This window comes from Ceratotherium simum, chromosome 4 (assembly GCF_057802395.1).
Source record: "Ceratotherium simum simum isolate JZ-2026a chromosome 4, ASM5780239v1, whole genome shotgun sequence".
Taxonomy (NCBI): domain Eukaryota; kingdom Metazoa; phylum Chordata; class Mammalia; order Perissodactyla; family Rhinocerotidae; genus Ceratotherium; species Ceratotherium simum.
The window spans coordinates 29,378,699-29,399,004 of NC_141903.1; the positions used below are offsets into that span (position 1 = coordinate 29,378,699).

Sequence of the window (20,306 nt, forward strand, 5' to 3'; positions counted from 1 at the left end):
CGGAAGACTATAGAAAATGCAAAAAATAGCTAAGCTATTTATATGTTTCAGTCTAGATTTCGATTAAATTTAATCTCTTCCCACGCCTATACACCCTTGCCCCATTTTTCAAGACCCAGAATCCGGGGTAGAAGAGACCAACAGCGTCACAGAGGGCAGCAGCACAAATTCACTGCCCTCCCGACCCCACAGCTTGTTTCCTCCACCTCCCCTCCCCCTCAGTCTGGTAGCCTACCATTGGTCATTACCATGACAACCAGCAGCTGCCGGGGCAGGCGGCCTCTACCGCAGCAGGGGTGGGGCCGTGGGGGAGGGGGCGGGAGAGGAGGAGCCAGAGGAGGTGTCTGCTGCAAGTTCCTGGCTGCTTCTGAGCTCACCCCATCCTCCGAGAGGGAGGAGGCCAAGTGGTGATGCTGCTGCTTCTGCCGCCTCGACTGCTGATACTCTAGTGGAGCTGGAAGGGTGGTTCCTATTCGCACCATCGCCAACCAGAGAAGGAGGGAAAAAAAATTCCCAGCAGCCGCTGCTGATGTTGGGTTCGGAGGCTGCATCCGACTCGGTCACAAGGAAAATGGATTCAGTTTGCATCTCTCTCTCCTTTCAGCCGCTTCTCCGGGTCTCAGCATGGTGAGTAGGAGACAGCGGGTCTATCTTCTTGGCTTAGCTGGCTGTTAAATGACCTGTGTATACATTTGTGGCCTGCACTTGAACAATGACTCCAGGATAGAAAGATGTGGAGACAGAGATGGGGATGGAGGGAGAGGAAGGTTGCCAGGGAGAGAAGTAAGAAGGCATCCGCTTGTGTAAAAAAAAAAAAAAAAAATTGGTGTTCTGATTTTATCTTGAACTGGCTCAGAATGCAGACTGAGCCACTTGGTTTCCTTACAAGCTTAGCAACAGAATTGGGTAGAAAAAGAGCTAAGAAATGGGTGTTGTTGAAAGGAATCATTTCATTTGCAGCTCTCACATATGGGGTTGGGCCTTCCTCAAAAACACAATTGGTGCCTTATAAGCTTCCCGGCCTAATTATAAGGTGGTTTTGCTTATTTCCTTCATTGCTAAGAAAAGGTGGCCCCAGAATTTAGCATTCTATTTCATATCCTAATGTACTCTTGTTGAGAAACCATTTGCCGGATACAGAGTTTCATTTTTAGTACATAGAGTTGATTGTGAACATATAAATGTATACCCTATGGATATGCATATCATATAGACACATGTTACTTAGCATTTATAATGCATTTATGAAACATATTTATATGCAGAATGTGCTTTGCAGTCATTTTTATGGGTTATAAATGCCCTTGCATGCTTGGAGGTAATTGCATATTTTTGAAACCGTGCTTCTGGTTTGTATTATTATTCATTGGCTTCATTTGGATTAATGTGAGTTTTTTTTCTTATTATTGTCCCTTAGTTTCCTTGTGACCAATTAGGACAGGTGCCTGTCATTTAATCTGTATCATAGCCCTAGATGCGAATTCATAGCCTGCCCCTTTTCTTTATTTTTGGTTGGGTGTGTGGAGGGTGATTTGAGAGCCCTGAATTTACAATGATGGGAAAGGGTGGTGGCTTGTGGTATTATGTCCAGTATTTTGCCAAATGAATGTTGAAACACATCAGTTTTCTTGAAATTCTACCCCAACCCTTTCATGTTTGTGCCTTGTGTCCCAGGAAGCACAGACGAGCTGGAAGGTGAAATGCATTCATTTTATTTAATAGTGCTGCTATTTGCTGTTCATTCCTTCAGTATCCAGGCACCATTTTACAGTTCTCACAAATGTTGTATTAGGGGTCTACTTCTTTAGGTGGTTAAGTAGGAAAGTGGGATTGTTTTGAAAATCTAGGTGTTCCCAAGTACCCTAGCCATTTCCAAATTAGCCTGCTTATGAAATGAAATGAAACAAGAGAGTGAGCAAAGCTTAGCACAAGAATGTGTGGCTTGTAGCTGAAATGGGGGGCTATTGTAGTTTACAAATGCTTTCTGGGTCTGCTTGACCTTTTATTATCTCAAGGCTTTCAGGCAGCTCCGGAGACTAAAGATGCCTGAGATGAGTAGGGTACAGGGCTCTGTTACCACCCAGGGTAATGGATTTCACTGAATTAAAGCCAGAAAAATCCGTGCAGGTAAAAGTGTGTTAATAATATTATATTCATCATACGCACTAGTATTATCTATCTTTTCTATAACAATATCATTGTCAGTGCAAACAATTTTTACCATGTAAAATAACAGTATTTTTTGTTTTAGTCTTGCATTTTATTTTACACATTGCCCCCCTTCATTTAAAATTTTTGCGTGTATTTGAATCAGATTTATAGTTTAATTTCTCTGAGAATAAATGTCCTGTTTAGTTTATATATGGGGAGGCTTTTCAGCGACTTAATGGGAAGAATGGATTTAATATGCTCAAGGCATGTCATATATTATATAGATTCACAACTCTGTAAAGTCATGCTACCGTTTGCCTAATTATAACAACTACATAAAGTAGAGCAAGGAAAGAGTTACTGGGCTTGTATGCCATATCAAAATTTTTATAATACACTGCATCTTAAATCTTTTAATGTTAACTTTTGACTTCCAAAAATTAAAATTTCAGATCCATCTACAGTAAGCTTTAAAAAATTAAGACACATTGTAGTTGACCCTGTTTCATGCAATGAAAACAGATATCTTGGGGCTTTGTATTATTTCCTTTGTGTTGAGTTTTCATTGGGATGTGGTTTTATAGATGAAGTTGATACAGTTTGAGCAGAGGCAAATCACTGTAGGCCATGGGCATAGAACTATCAGTAGCATGTTTCAGCTATGTAGTTAGACCCTGATGGGAATACAGGTCTAGTTTTTGATCCCACAACTTGAGACGATTATATGGCCTGTGCTGAGGGGCCACAGAAAAGTGAAGTATGTTTACAGGACCACAGATTGAACTCTCTAAGAAAAGATAAGGAAACTAGGATTATTTCATTTGGAGAAGAGAAAACCGGGAGATGACAATCATTTGCTTCAGAAGAGCTGAGAGTTTTTACATAGGGCATTGCTTATTGCTATTTGTTGGAACCTAAAATATGGTCAGTAGACTTCAACTTCATTAGGAAGAATGAAGATTAGAAACAAAATGTGGAACTTCCTGATAGCAAATTTGAGTTGTGAACTGGGTAACCAGATAAGGCAGTGCATTCCTCTTTCATCAAAACTTCCAAAAGTATGACCTAGACATGCATTTATTTGGGATGGACTAGATTTCTTTCTCAAAAACTTCTCTTGTTTTTTCTAGAGTAAATTGTCCATGTAAGAGTGTGATTTAGTTGTTTAACATCAGGTACTTCTAAACCTATAACAGTAAGACTCCATTTTGTAATGGGCTTCTAAATTACAGAATCTGGATATTTTTAAAGAAATCGATTGACCGTCTGCTTGGAGAAATTTATATGTCATCTTGTCAGGATGCAGGAAACTGAACACTGGCCTCTTCATAAGAGTCCTTTCTCAGCAGCTTCATGGCATGTGATGCCTAATAGCCATATTAAAATTATTCCTTTTGGTATGGCTAATTTTGGAAGATAAAATGGGGTTTAGTGGGGTCTAGATACAAAATAATTCAAGAGCCATCAAGGTGATATCAGAAAAAACCAAGTGTCTGAAAGATACATACAAGTTATTATTTAAATCTGCCGTTTAACAACAAACATTTTATTAATTACCTTTTTCTCGAACACTAACTTGAAGATGTTGTTCTTGTTGGAATATTAAATATTTGGACCTGTATTTACACTTTAGTAAAACTTGTTTAATTGGAGTAAAACACACATTGTCTAATTTCTCACTTTGTGATAGGATGTTTCTTATCTCTTCAAGTGACTTCAGAAAATATTTCAATTTTATGTACATGCTTCATCCATCAGGGTGACTTAGAAAATATCTGGAGAGTCAAAACTGTTTTCTACATTTCTCATAGGTTCATAAAACGATTAATGCTTTGCTTTCCATGGTTGGAACCTAAAAGAAAACCAGATTTGTCATGGAAGTTTTGACATAAATAACTCAACAGTTGGTTTTCACTGAAATAAATAAACTAGATTTATACTTGGGTTACTCTGAGAGGTCATTTGCAATTCCCCCTGTTTGCACATCCCAACTATATTATTTTACCAAGTGAAAACGTGTTTTCAAATAAGATGAATTAGTCAATTGAAAAATAACTATTTGTAGAGCTCTTATATGACTAGCACAATTTGCATATGCAAGCGACATAGAATTTCCTTGGGGGATGTAAAGTATACACACGTGAGATAGTAATGATGGAAACAATATAGTTGTAATTTGTACTATCGTTACACCTTATATTAATATAATCTTTTGTAGTTCTCAAAGTCATTTTACATTCTTTACTTTTCATCTTATATTCCTCAAATTTCTATCATGCCAGTAAAGCTAGTATCATCATAATTATTTTAAATATGTGGAAACAGGCTTAGAGAGGTTAGACTTATCCAAGTTTAGGTTTGGTAAATGATCTAACCAGGCCTGGATTCTGAATCTCATGAGCCCAAATCTGCTGTATTGGAAAATTTAACAAATTATCTCACTGATTTGAATTTTAAAATATCACATACAGTAAATCTGCGTTGTGTGGCTCATTTTTATTTGAATTTTTGGATATTTCAGATGCCATGATTTGCTTTTTGGTCATATTGAATTGCCAGATAGAGTAAGTGTATGCTTAGGGTATCAGGCAAAAAAAAATGGTGCACACAAAAATTATTTTGGAGAAAATATGGGATTCTTGCTATTTCAGAAAAGCATAGAAGCGTTTGTCTGGGGAAAAATCAGGACTTTCTTGGACTGATGTGCACTTATTTTATGGCTAAGTATTGTTTTTTATTTTTAATGACATGCAGGTTGGGAGGTAACATAAATTTTTTCTGTGCTTAGGACCAAATTAAGATTCCTATAGGTCCTGGACCTTGAAAAAAGTTAGCCGTACCTCCTACCTTAATGTCCTAAGCATCTCTCCACCTACATGTTCTTAAAAATGAAAATGATATTAAATCATAAATAAGTGTACATAAGTTCAACATTTTTATGATATTTTCCCTGGACAAATATTCTTACACTTTTCTGAACTATCAAAAATCAAATACTTTTCTTCAAAATATTCTAATTTGAGGGTGTCTCCTCTTCTTTGCTGATGCCCTAGGCACATACTTTGTCTGACTCTCATAATTCAGCGCTGGCCAAAGAGCAAATCATGCCATCTGAACTGTCATTCCACATTTGGGAAGTATCCTTTATAATTAGTTATCTTGCAGTACAAGTGAGATCTGTCACACTAAAGACATTCTGCTTTAAATCAATATTCACCGATGCAATTAAATTTTATATTTTAAAGGTTTTTTCACTTTTGAAAAATACATCCTCATTGTGAGAAAAAGAAAAAAGATAGTACAGAAATGTATACAAAGAAAATCACCCATAAGCCTATCATCAAGAAATAATTACTCTTAGCATTTTGGAATATTTTCTTCTAGATTTTTTTTCTGTATGCCAATATAAACACACTCTGACACACAGTTTCTTAAATGGGACCATACTTTAAGCATTGTGTTGTGCTTCTTTTTCTTTATATAAGGTAGCCATTTTTCCATGTCAATGAAATATGTCTCTCCAAAAATTTTAATCTCTGTGTGCATTTTTCTTGGTGATTCAAGTTGTTTTTCCCCCACTTGAGGGGCTTTATACTTTGCTTTTAAATATTTCTCATGATACAGGTAGATTCTGCTTGATTTACAGCAGCTGTGAGTCAAGCGTTATTTTCAGGAAATATGAGATCTGTTACCCTGACCTGCCACTGCCTCTCACAATGGGTATTAAATTAACCTCAGTCATCTCTTGTCTCCTGATAATGAATGAGCTTTAAGCCCAAGTCAGTGAAATCCCTATTTGAATCCCTAGGAATTTCACCTGGTGCATGCATAAGGAGCAATTAAAAAACAAATACAAATCTCTTTCAGATTCTGTTATTTTTCCTTGGTGTGGTAGTGGCATCTTGCAGTCTTAACCTCTGTGACCAACTCAAATCCTTTTTTTTTTTTTCTTTGATGAGGAAGACTTTCGCTGAGCTAACATCTGTGCCAATCTTCCTCTATTTGGTATGTGGGACGCTGCCACAGCATGGCTTAATGAGCGGTGTGTAGGTCTGTGCCCGGGATCCGAACCTGCAAACCCTGGGCTGCTGAGGCGGAGTGTGTAAACTTAACCACTATGCCACCAGGTTGGCCTCTCAAATCCTTTTTGAAAACATTTTTAAACAACATGACTTCTCAGACTGAACTAAGATATATTTTTGGCATCTGTATATTCCTTAAACCTGTATATAGTTTTAAAATGAAACCCTAGTCATCTGACTCTTCCTTTTTTTAAAATATAAAGGTTGGATTCTTCTTATACTTTAAGTTTGAGCTTTAAATATAACTCCTTGGAGAGGTTTCCTTAAGTATATGCCCACTGTTACCCTCTGTACCCTGTGTGTTTTCTTCATAGCATTTATCATAAAGTTGCAGTTATAGAGCTATTTATTTGCTTACTTGATTTTCCCTACCCTTCACTAGATTGTAAACTCTATGAGAGGAGAAAAGGGAACTGTTAATTAATAACGAATGCCTTGGCACAACATATGTGCTCCATAAATACTGGGTGACTGAATGAATGAACGAACGAATGGTCCCCGGAAGGACCTCTGGTCTAAGATTGTAGAAGAGCTTTCCATTAGTAGTTCTTCGGACTGTGATTCTCATCCTTTTATTTTGGCTGTAAAAACAAAATGGATTATATTCTTATAATGATATTCTCAGGATTTTAAGACTTTCATAAAAGAAGACCAAATTCTTAAAGGTAACAAATCACAACACTTAAAAATCCATCATTGGAGCTGGCCTGGTGGCGTAGCAGTTAAGTGCGTGCGCTCCACTTTGGCAGCCCGGGGTTCGCAGGTTCGGATCCCGGGCATGCACCAACACACCACTTGTTAAGCCATGCTGTGGTGGCGTCCCACATATGAAGTAGAGGAAGATGGGCACGGATGTTAGCCCAGGGCCAATCTTCCTCAGCAAAAAAAAGAGGAAGATTGGCATCAGATGTTAGCTCAGGGCTAATATTCCTCACAAAAAATAAATAAATAAATAAAATCCATCATTAAAAATTGTTCACTGTGTGCTATGACATAAATAAGAAAAGCTGTGAACATTTCTGTGGCTTCCTTTTAGTCCCTTTAAAAAGTGAATTGCAAGTCAGGAATAGTGACACCATGAAAGGAATATCTTTGAATTCACTGTAATTTATTAAAACAAATTAGTAATTTAATTATTATTAGCATCAAATTACATGGTACACACTCATAGCTATCTTGCTAGTCTAGAAATCCATTCTTACTAAATTCACTAATCATAAATAAAACATTCCTTCATATCTATATCCAAAAATTAAGCTGAAACAGAAATGGAGGCAATAACCCTACTCAAAAGGTAAATTAAGGCAGCTTCTTGCTTTCATGAAAGTTTTGAAATCAAATATAAGAAGAGTGACTTGGAAGGGAGGGATATACATGGCAAATACAGCGAAATATCTTCAAACCATTGGGAACAGCCTCTCTGTAGGTGCCTAACCTGCTGATACACTGAAACTTGAGTGTGAGGAAAAAGTCTTTGTTCCCTTTCTTTGTTTGACGTCTAAATCAAGATTGTTTACTGCAATGCTTGAAACTCTGGAATCCAACTGCAGTTAAAATATACATAGAAAACGAAATCTGACTAAGTTTAGTTGACACTATGTGGTCAGAAAACAATTCATTGGTATTATTTTCAAGAAGGAAATTTTGCTGAGATCATTATGACTCTAAAAAAGCCTTATGAGCATGTGCTTATGAAAAGAGGGTGATATTTTCATCATGCTTTCTGTTCCAAACTGGAAATGTTCCCCTGGAAAATGCTACCCAGTATAACCACAATGAAAATGTAAACCAAGCAAATGTTTCTCACCCACATTCCTTATCTGGCTATTTCTTGTGCAGCATTTTGTGGAGAGAGGTACCTTCCAAAAACAAGCTGAGTATTTACTCCATAGTCATTACTGATCCATATTTAAGGCCTGTACACTATTCATAGGTCAGATATACCTAATTTGAAGACATCTTCCTAAACAGAAATTGTTTTGTTAAATGCAAGAATACTGATGAAAACAACTAGACAGAATATTTTAAATGAGTACCATTCTGTAAAATCTAGGATATCCTGTCATTCTACCAACATGCCGTTAAAAGAATGGCAAGACAATCAACAATAGTTTTTTATGTAACAATAACGAATCTGGAGAGTTTATATTAAAAATCAACACTGAATTCACATGAGAATTCACAAGATGCTAATTCTGCTAATTGGCACTGACAAGACAGAGAGGGGGACTTAGGTGTTTTGAAGATATATATTATAGATCCCCAAATTGTTTTCTTATGAATTTTCTAGATAAATCAGATTATGAAACTGGGTACTCTGGAATTACTGGGGTTTCTCCATTGTCTGCTCCGCTCTTGTTGCCTAGACCCAGAGGAAGGAATTACTCCTACTCCACTGGCTCAGTCTTTGTCTCCTGAGTCTCTCAAGGAGAAATTTAAGCAGTAGTTAATTAACCATAAAATGGATTTTGTATTTTAGAGACTATATGATTTTTTTGATGTATTAAGGAAAACATTTGAATTATGACTTTTACTTTTAAAGCACCTTGTTTAATAAAGGCATCTACAAAATTTAGAATTTATAGTATTTTGAGCCAGATGCCTAAAACATTAGCAATCGTTAAAAATAAACCCTAGCTTTTTAAAAATAAAGTAACAAGGAACCCCTTACCCCTAGTTAATTTTACTTAGAAGGGACATTTTAGCCATCTTCCTCTCTTCTTCGCTAGATTGTCCACATTGTAGGCTCCACAGGGTGCAGTGCTATGCTCTGAAACAAGAGAAAGGAAAATATCAGCCTGCAACAAGGGAAATGATTCTTCCACCATGGGGGCGACCTTCGGGTTTTTATCCTCTATAGATTTAAAAGAGCCTAGTCTCTAAATGCCTGCTCAACATGCCCGATTCATCCTAATGCTCTTATCTGGACAGGTTTGACTACACGTATTGTCCAGTCTCTTTTAACTGTGGTATATGATTTTAATTTTTCTCGTTTCACTCCATTTACAGTTTTTGAAGTCAAACCTAAATGGCTTAGTTAAGGCCCCTGGAAGATAGTAAAGAGACAGGATTAATATTTCTAGTCATTTGCTTACTGAACTTTCACTAACATTTGTATCGTTTGAAAACATTAAGTGTCTAAATTTATTTTATATAATCCTCTTGCTTTGAAACATTGATCTTTGGCTGTATAGTCCACTGTAATCTAAGCAGAATCGATCTCTTCTCAGTTCACGTGGTGCCATCCCTGACCACATTCTTGATGTCCTCAAGTGTTGTTTGCCTAACGAAAGGATCTTCACGACAGAGCGTAGCTGATGAAGTAGTGGAAAAGCGTTTTGTTCAGGGGCAGTCGTTTTACAAAGACGCACTCTCCCTCGGGTCAGTCTGAAAAATTTTTCAAACTTGCTGCTGACACATTTCTATTCCTTAGAAGAATTGGGGACATCCATAGTTTCAAATTTTCTTTATAATTCAAGTAAAGTAATTTATTCCCACAGCAAATGAGATAGTCCAGACCCTTTTAATAACAAGGATATCTAACACATTCTGATTATAACAAATATAAAAGGAAGAAAACAGAATGATTTACTTTTTCAAAGTTATCCAGAAAAAAAGAGCTAAATTCTTTGAGCACCTATTATGTATTACACTGTTTTCACCTGTGTCCATTTTCGCAGTTCTCACAACAGAGGCATTGTTCTTCCCATTTTGCAAGAGGAAAATGAAGCTTCGGTTAAATTTCTTAGGCAAAGCCATTCAATTATGAGTTTAGAGCTGAGACTGCAGTAAAATCTAATTTTATAGCACAGTGGTTAAAAACTGGAGCCTGTGGACTGGACCAGCTCAGGGAAGCATTTGTAAACATGTGTAAAGTGTTTGTAAACAACAGTATATGTTTCTAGCAGCAATATTTTTAAAAATACACTTTTATCCAAAATTTTATAATTTTGACATTTGAAAAAACATCTGAGTATCTGTCTTCTCTTAGAAAATAAGAAGATCTGGCCTCACTGGGCCCATCTCCTCATGGCAAACACATCTGGAGTTGAATAATGGGTATTCCTCTGGGTGGGTCTTGTGCTCGACAGCGTGTGCTACATAGACCTCCAAGCCCCCTGCCCCCCCCAATTGATTTGCATTGACTCTTTGGCCCTTGAGACAGTTGGGCTTTTGACCCCTGTTTAGCCCGTTTTCATCCAGTGTGCCATGTTATTTCCCTGTTAAGCAGAGGTTTTGTTCTTCAGGGAAACATTCAGTTTTTATTAATATAGAAGCTGAAATGAATGTAAAGAATAACCCAGCCGATACGCATTTGATAAAAATGAACTATGCGTGTGAAATATAATGCTGTTGATCTGGTTTTTGGGCAATCACAATGACATTTCAACAGGATAATTTGCAGCTTCAAGTGTTTCCTCTTATGCACTATCAATTATTTATTTTATCTCTTTCATAATTAGTAAGTTAAAGATTTTTCCACAATTAATACGTATTTAATACTTCATTTTACAAGTTACAGAGAACTTTGGATACTTTAAGTTCTCACAAGTATATAGGTAGAGGAGATATATATTATGGTATATGGTATTCTATTACATTACATTATGTTATGTGATATTATTTATAATCATCCTTAGGGTAAAGTTCAGACTGTCTACCTGTGTTCAGCATCACCTAACCACTAAGCGATAAGTATAGGACTTCAATCCAGATTTCTCTACTTCAGAATTTTTTTGTTCTATAAGATGCTGCCCCAAACAACCAAATGATCCATAAGTGATGCAAGTCAGGGCCAAAGAATTGTGACGTGATCTGACCTGGCCTGTAAGTCCTAACTCAGGCACTAAAGTAACCTAGGCCTTCCGGTTATCCTCATCAAGTCCTTTCTTTCACATACAATCAATGGGTGTGTGTCTGTATATAGAAACAAATAAATAAACCAAGAGCTTTGGGCCAGGGAGGAGGGAGGATATGTGTATCATTATCATCATCGCTAACACCACAAAAGCTAATTGAAGGTCCTGAAAATAGAAAGCATTCATAGATTCCGATTATTAGCCCTGGTCCAAAAGGAACTTATGTTTTTAAAAGGGAAAAGGGCCACATTTAAGTAGAGTATTAACACATGTGACATTTAGGATGGAATACATAAATAGCACCACAGTTCCTAGCAGAAGTCTTTGTTTTGGGGAAGTAACCACTATGGCTTCTAGCTAATGGACCTAAACTATTAATGCACCTGTTGACCGGGATGGTTTTGAATTGGTATTCAATCCTATCTTTCTCCTCCTAAGATAGATCGTTCATTTGATGAGCCAAATATAACAATGTTTACATTAATAGAGATTATGGAGGCACATCAATCTACTTTTTGGACTAAATTCAGATTTTAAAAATGTCTAAGAAATTTCTTTCAAAACACATTTGACATTAATGTTCGGTGTTGTTGCTGTGTTGGTTTTTGTTTGTTTTACTACCCTGCCTAAATGTCAAGCATTGCACTCAAGTCATTTCATACCTTGTACCAACACACTTTAAAAAAGGTAATAATATCCCTCTTTTATACATAACTAAACTAAGGTTGATTGAGGTAAAGCAATTTAATACTTACTCAAGGTTATCTAACTAATAACTGATGGAACCAGATTCTGAGCTCAAGTTTATCTGACTCCAAAGTTGCTCTTAACTGATAAGCTAGCCCACTTCCCTCTTATAATGACAACTTGATTGTGCTCCTGAAAATTAAAGTAAATGAATAGAAAGGCAAATATATTTTTAATGTTATTATTATTGTTAAATATTAATCAAGATCCAATTCTTTCTAAGTGAAAGCTGGCAACACTCTGCTAAAATTTACATTCGAGAACAAAATCCACGTAACCACAGTTTCCTCAATGAGGAAAGAAAATAAGGGGCTGAATGAATCCCAGTTCTAAAATAGGCTGTTTGGAGATTTTATGTTTCACTACCTATTAGGAGATCATGCACGAGTTATGTGTATTTGTACAATGTAACTGGGATTCTCTTTCTAAAACAAAATTTTAAATAGTCCTTAAATATATTTTCATAAAAGAAAATTACCTAGTTTTCCTTCCTACTTTTTTCATGATAAAAAAGCAAGAAAACATTTTGTGCTGTGTTTTTGACAATTCTGTAAACTATGAATATTTCCTTTTCTTAAAGAGATTCAGAGAGCAGTTTTATAGAAATTTCATTTCTGGGAAAAATCCCCAACTGCCAAGTAGACTGAGCAGCAGAAATCCCAGAACTTCTGTTATGAACAATATGATTTCTGTGCACTTATAGTTTCCATGGTGCTAAATTTATGAAACAAGACTTTTTTGTTTCAATCTTTTGCTTGTAGTGAATAGCAGGAGTTTTGATAAGAATAAGTTTGGGTGAGAAAAGATTAAACCTTGATTTATTTGTCTCTATATATAGATCAGTTATCTATGACAGATTAATTCTGACCTATCCCAACTGTGGAATACAGTGAAGCCCTTTACACAGTATGTTGTTGAAAACGGTTTAGTGGTATAGGAAAATATGTAAGCTACATCTTTTAAGTTAATAAAAAGAGGTCAAAAAGCTAAGGAGGGAATTTAATCCCAATTTGTGAAAAGGGAAAAAAATTACACAAACATATATACATTTTTTAAAAGGATCAAAATAGTATAAATTAAAATATTAACAGGAATTAATTCTGGGTGGTAAGTTTATGAGAAATTTCTTCATTGAGTTTTTTATGTTTTCTAAATTTATTAAAATGCATTTCACTTATTTAATTAGCAAAACATGGTGAATATTTTTAAATAAAAAGTTATATCATCAAAATTTGTAAATCATCCGCAAACCCAAATATTTTGCTATCCAGAGTGACTCTTCATGGCTTCTGGAAGGTGGAAGTTTTGCTGTCTCTGGGTTGGAGGCTCCAAGCTGGTTCCCATAGACAACCACAATGTCCCTGATGAGCCATAGAGAGAAGGGAAAGGCTAGGAGGATAGGATTGAGGCTCTCTACACAAAGTACCCTTTGGGTGTCCTCCTAAAGTTTTGAGAAAAAGATCCTGTCACAAAATAGTTTGAAAACCCAATGATATAATTGATGTAATTGATATTCTGTGTGCCAAAATATCTAATTTCTTTAAAAACTAAAATTTTTTAGTTGCATATTTATCATCTTATTTTCACTTGAATATTTATCATTTTATTTTCATCTGCCTCTGGTGGTTTTAGTTCACAATAGTTATTAGACTCAGTATTAATAAGACAAAACTCCAAGCTTAACTCCATGTGACTCAGTTATAATTCATTTTTACTGAAAACTTCAAACAAAGGTTGTTAGATGAGAGGACAAAAATCTACACAAATTCTTCAAAATGCTGACCATTTGCCCTTCAGGAGGTAGACATAGTTATCCCCAACATGAAGGACCTGCTTACACTTTTGCTGCTCTCTCTGTAGTTTAGATGAAATCTTTCTGTTCTTGGGCCTAATAATAATGATGATGGTGGTGGTGATGATGATATGATGATGTGATGATGATGATGATGACAGTTCATACTTTGAGTTGCACAGCTCCAGGGAGGACTATGTGAATGACACCTCCCAGAGTTGTGCAATGAATTAACACCTGCTATGTACCAGGTGAAGTTCTGAACACTTTATAAGTATAACACTTTTGATGTAGGTACTATTGTACCCTCTTCTTACTTCTTTAGTTGAGGAACTAAGACAGAGATGTGCTCAACCAGATAACAAATGGTTTACTGAATGGTTCCTAAGTGTTTGTCTTTATACTGGGTAAGTGGGACAAAGATCAGGGCTCTATTCTCAAAAGGCTTATTGAATAGTAAGGGAGACAGGTCTATAAACAAAGAGTTAACAGTAAAACATGGACAATATTGTAATGGTATGGCTTTAGCATTCAGCCAGCAAAGGACATGGCCTCAAAAAAAACTAAATACCTTAACATTTGCCATCAAGATATAGAGTCTTATTTAAGCTGAATTGTATTTGTTCTTTACTGAAGAAATAAAAACAGAATGTGAGTGATTTTTTAGTGAGTATTTCCTATTGCTGTATATTACACATTGTAATACTGTACATTAGATTGTATATTTTAATACTGTCTGACCAAACCCATCTCAATTGATGAATCTTCAGATACCTCAAATATCTTATTTCTTATGTGAATTACTAACCAGAGTTTTTTTTTTTTTCCTTTATGACACCACCTGGTGAACATGTTCAATTGAAACCAGGAAGCTATTTGAACATTTTGAATTAAAACAGAACTTTAGGGCCGGCCCGGTGGCTTAGAGGTTAAGTGCGCGCGCTCCGCTGCTGGCGGCCCTGGTTCGGTCCCGGGAGTGCACCGACGCACTGCTTCTCCAGCCATGCTGAGGCCGTGTCCCACATACAACAACTAGAAGGATGTGCAGCTATGACATACAACTATCTACTGGGGCTTTGGGGGAAAAATAAATAAATTAGTTAATTAAAACAGAACTTTAATATAGTCTTCAAACCGAATGCAAATGAGTATTCTTTAGATTTGTGGTCCGCATATTAATACAAAGAAAAATTAAGTTTAATAATAATTCTAACATCTGTGATGTGTTCTTCTAAGTTAGGTGTATGTGTGAAGGAGTAGAGAGGGGGGAACATACAAAGGTGAATAAGACTCAGTCCCAAAGGTACAGTGAGCAGTAAGCATTTAGGCACTAAAATTATGCCAAGAGACACGGAGGCCTTTATCAGGACATAAGAACGTTTACAAGTTGAGTATCAAACAGTGAAAATCTATACAAGAAAACTTGGTTAGGAACGTCAGTCAAGGAACATGAATGAAGAAAAATAGTAAATTCACGAAGATTGAGTTTACTCCCCTGAAAGTGGGAGAGGGATGTTGTAACTTGCCTTAAAGTTAAAAAAGAATGTTACAGTGACATGGAATCAAGCCACTAATGGCATCCTTTTTCAGAGAATAAAGGAGAATATGGATTTTAAAAATAAAGTGAAACGAAACCACACAGACAAATCGCTTTGCTGCATAAATGGTTTGCTGTGCTCTGAATTTGAACATACTGGAAGCTTTATCACTTGGGGTGTATTAGAAAATAGACAATAAGACTGATGTAAGGCATGACTGTTAAATCCTGAAGAGAAAATTATGAATGGCTTTCTAAAATTTTTTTCCTGTTTGAACCCTTCCTATTATGTGAATCTAATGAGCCCATGTGCACAGTAAGTATTGGAAAACATGTTAAATACATTGATTCCAGTTACAGTCAAGGGACTCTTTCATTATGTTTTTTCTGTATTTAATTTAAAAAAAAAGAAAAAAAAAAAAGTAACCCAGAAAGTGAGGAACAATATAAATCCAGAGGGAAAAGTTCACTGAGTATTTAATGAGAGTATTGATCCCAATTTGCCTGCCTTCACTTTGGTGTTTTTCCTTCTTTGAGTTATGGTTATCAATACTCCAACCTCTGTATTAAATAATCTGTAAACTCTCTCTCTCTCTCTCTCTAGTCAAATGCCACTAAGGCAGAAACTTGTAAAACCCTGGCAAATCTCTTAAACTCTTTATTTCCGTTTAAGTAAAAGGAAAGTCTTGGGCTAGATTGTCTATAAGTAGGACTCTTCTAGCTGTGAAACTATATGTTTATGACTGTGACTGTCCATCACATTTTCTGTTAGTCCTTTGTCATAATAAATGCTTCCAAAGGTAATAAAGCAATATTAGCTTTTTGTCATTTTTCTCTTTCACTGTGTACAAGTGTGTGTGTATGTGTGTGCGTGTGTGTGTGTGATGTTGCCATTCAGTTTAGCAAACAGGTCATTAAATCCAGGCCATACATCTAAAAAGGCATGTAATGTGGTGTGCTGCTGGGCTAATTAGTCAGTCCAGCGCATAAAGCTATTGGGTTTACTTTTTCTTGGCTTCAGCTCACTGAATCCATAATTGCTAATGTTCAACTACAAGGTGAATGATTGATTGACAGAGATATTATTGAAAGGTTTTCCAGTTTATTTAAGGAGTTACATTAGCTTATATTTAAGGACTCTTTCCACTCAATATTATGAATGTGTGGTAAGTAGACCCCCAAGGCAGGAGTATTCTCTGACTCTTAAAATATTTGCTTTTGCACATTCAGAAAGTGACTTTCTAGATTTCCATTTTTAGAGGCCATGTTGGAAGCCAGCTTGCCATATGTGTGGTATTTTAATCAAAGTATGAATATAGCTCTACTTTTTTTTTTTTTAAAGATTTTATTTATTTATTTTTTCCCCCCAAAGACCCAGTAGATAGTTGTGTGTCATAGCTGCACATCCTTCTAGTTGCCGTACGTGGGATGCTGCCTCAGCATGGCCGGAGATGCGGTGCATCGGTGCGTGCCCGGGATCCGAACCCGGGCCGCCAGCAGCGGAGTGCGCATACTTAACCGCTAAGCCATGGGGCCGGCCCTGAATATAGCTCTACTTGAAAGAAAAAAGTCAAATGAAAAGATACAAGATTATCTTTTTCATTCTCTCCCATTTCTCAGGACATGTTTTGCTGTTGTAAAATAATTAGAGAATCCCTTGAGTTGACGGGCATTTTTTCCCACAGTCTTTGTCTTGCTACCAAGTTCACTTATCCTAGCTGTGATTTTTTTGGGGGTGAACCAGTGCGACACAGTAGGGAAGCCCAAAACGGATTCAGAAATCCTGGGTTTAATCTTTGTTCAGCTACCAGCTAGCTGTATGGCATGAGCAGGCATCCCATCCATTCTTGGCTTTTCTTTTTCAACTGTAAAAAGAGAGATGAAAGATATCACCTTCTTTCTTGTCTTGTTGCTCCCCTTGAAAGGAGGAAAAAAAAAGTAAAAGTATATAGAAAGGTTTTCTTAATTCCTTTGCCCTCAGATGTGTAGGTGTATTTGCAAACTAATTGAAGAAATCGTCTTCAGAAATCCGAAGTCCTTTTATTTGCCTGTGGTAGTGATTACAATTGTTTATGGACCTTACTCATTTCTCCCGTTAGCCAACAATCTGCTTGAGGGAAGTGAAGTGGGAGAGAGAAGGAGACAAGGGGAGAAACACAACCCTAAGGAATAGATCAGAATCCAAGAAAGGGTGAGGGAATTGCAGAAGGCTCAAAAATGCATATTAGGGCCGGCCCCGTGGCTTAGCGGTTAAGTGCGTGCTCTCCGCTGCCGGCGGCCCGGGTTCGGATCCCGGGTGCGCACCGAGGCACCACTCCTCCAGCCATGCTGAGGCCGCATCCCACATACAGCAACTAGAAGGATGTGCAGCTATGACAGACAACTATGTACTGGGGCTTTGGGGGAAAAATAAATAAATAAAATCTTAAAAAAAAAAAAAAAATGCATATTAATTTGTTTGTAATATCTAGATCAGAATCCAAGAAAGGGTGAGGGAATTGCAGAAGGCTCAAAAATGCATATTAATTTGTTTGTAATATCTAACTACAAAATGTAAAACTGCATAAAATTGCCTTGACTGGTTGGAATATAATGAAGTTATAGTGAAAGAACATTGCAGAGGGAATGTGTTATAAACTGTTTTTGTTTTGTTTTGTTTTTAATTGAGGTATAATTGACATGCAACATTATATTAGTTTCAGGTGTACAACATAATGATTCGATATTTGTATATATTGCAAAATGATCACCACAATAAGTCTAGTTAACATCCATCACCATACATCGTTACAGAGTTTTTTTTCTTGTGGTGAGAACTTTTAAGATCTACTCTCTTAGCAACTTTCAAATATGCAATACAGTGTTATTAACTGTAGTCACCATGCTGTACATTATATCCCCATAACTTATTTATTTTATAACCTGAAGTTTGTGCCTTTTGACTCTCTGCACCAATTTTGCCAACCCCCCACCCTTGCCTCTGGCAACCACCAATCTGTTCTCTGTATCTATGAGCTTGGAGGTTTTTTTGTTTTTGGTTTTTTTTTTTAGATTCCACATATAAGTGAAATCATATGGTATTTGTCTTTCTCTGTCTAGTTATTTCACTTAGCATAAAGCCCTCAAGATCCATCCATGTTGTTGCAAATGGCAAGATTTCCTTCTTTTTGATAGCTGAATAATATTCTATTGTACCTATATATATATCACATTTTCTTTAACCATTCGTTTGTCAATGGACATTTTCTATATCTTGGCTATTGTAAATAATGCAGTGAACATGGGGGTGCATATATCTTTTTGAGTTAATGTTTTTGTTCTCTTCGGATAAATACCCAGAAGTAGAATTGCTGGATCATATGATAGTTCTATTTTTAATTTTGGGGGGAACTTCCATACAGTTTTCTGTAGTGGCTGCACCAGTTTACATTCCCACCAACAGTGCACAAGGATTCCCCTTTTTCCTCATCCTTGCCAGCATTTGTTATATCTTGTCTTTTTGATAACAGTCATTCTAACAGGTGTAAGGTGATGTCTCATTGTGGTTTTGATTTGCATTTCCTTCACGATTAGTCATGTTGAGCATCTTTTCATGTATCTCTGTGTCTTTTCATGTATCTCTGTGTCTTCTTTGGAGAAATGTCTATTCAGATCCTCTGCCAATTTTGTAATCGGATTGTTTCTTGCTGTTGAGTTGTATGAGTCTTTATATTTTGGATATTAACCTCTTTTCAGATATATGATTTGTAAATATTTTCTCCCTTTCAGTTAAATGTTTTAAACACTGTTATAGATAAAAAAAATTTTTTTAATGACATGGAAAGATGTTTAGAATATATTTAGTAAAAATGTGGATTTAAAAACACTGTGTCTGGGGGCCAGCCCAGTGGTGTAGTGGTTAAGTTTGTACACACCACTTCAGCAGCCTGGAGTTCGCAGGTTCAGATCCTCTGTGCGGACATATGCACCACTCATCAAGCTATGCTGTGGGGGCGTCCCATATGGGAAGTAGAGGAAGGTGGGCACAGATGTTAGCTCAGGGCCAATCTTCCTCAGCAAAAAGAGGAAGATTGGCAATTGATGTTAGCTCATGGCCAATCTTCCTCACCAAAAAAAAAAAAAAAAAAAGAAACACAGTATGTCTGTTAAAAATATGTTCATATATACATAGGGAAAAAAGACCTAAAGGAAAAAGAAAAATATAAAAAGTGTTTAAGTGGTAGAAATATTGGTAAATTTTATTTTTTTATTTTGTTGATCAAGATTTCCTGTTTTTCCCAATGAACATATATTACTTGGTTAATAAGAACAGAAGCAAACCAAAAAAAACTTCTAAAGTTTCCTTTACCTGAACATTTTAGAAAGTTTCTGATGGATACTAGGTAGGGGCAGGCAGACTTCACATTCTTTAACAATTAAGTTGAATGATTTCATTGTTCTCTTGATCTTTTTTTTTTAAATGTCAATGAAAATAATTATCAACCCTAACTATATGCAGGAAATGAAAACCCTGGGATTTAGGCAAGCCCCATGAAGAGCAGCAGTGCTGTCTTGCCAGTGTTAAAGCTGTAAAGATACTGAAGGAAAAGCCACAAGATCAGGTCAAGCAAACCAGAGTGATTACATCATCACCATCGATAGAAAAAACCCAGCATTTCTTGATGTTCTATCTACTAATAGTTAGGCAAATTAATATTGGGGTCATCTCTTTTTTGGAAAATATGGCCAATTGGCCTATATTCATGGTTCTTTTTCTTAATTTACAAAATGAATTCTGATAAACCATTATTGTCATCTATTATTTATTCAGTGCAAACTCATACTGTAATCTTTCTTATTCATTCTAGCTATTTTTTAATGTATCTGTTACAAGCATGAATTATTCTTTCCATAAATTATAGATCAGTTGAAGAGTTTCATTTATCACTTTTGCTTAATTTTATTCAATGTCCCTACCATTTATTGTGTCTGTGCTCCAGCATCCCCCCGCTATCCCCTTTCAATATCTTCTTTCCTCAATTTGCTTCTCTATGTTGCTTGTCCTGGACACTCAGTATGTAAGACCCAACAATTAGACGAATCTCTCGCTGGCAGAGTAGTCCAGTGCACTCAGATCTCCCCTTGTCTGAATTCCTATC

At 36.4% G+C, this 20,306-nt stretch overlaps 1 protein-coding gene across 2 annotated transcripts in view; it reads left to right on the plus strand.

Annotated features, from left to right (window-relative positions):
- Positions 1 to 371: 371 nt before the first annotated feature.
- The window catches only part of JAKMIP2 (janus kinase and microtubule interacting protein 2), a 176,569-nt gene continuing 156,634 nt past the window's right edge, over positions 372 to 20,306 (plus strand). The window contains exon 1 of one of the 2 annotated variants that reach the window (XM_004420005.3): positions 372 to 627. The gene's annotated coding sequence lies outside the window, so the exon portion shown is untranslated. The remainder of the gene's footprint in view (positions 628 to 20,306) is intronic. The other variant, XM_087429595.1, reaches the window with a different exon arrangement.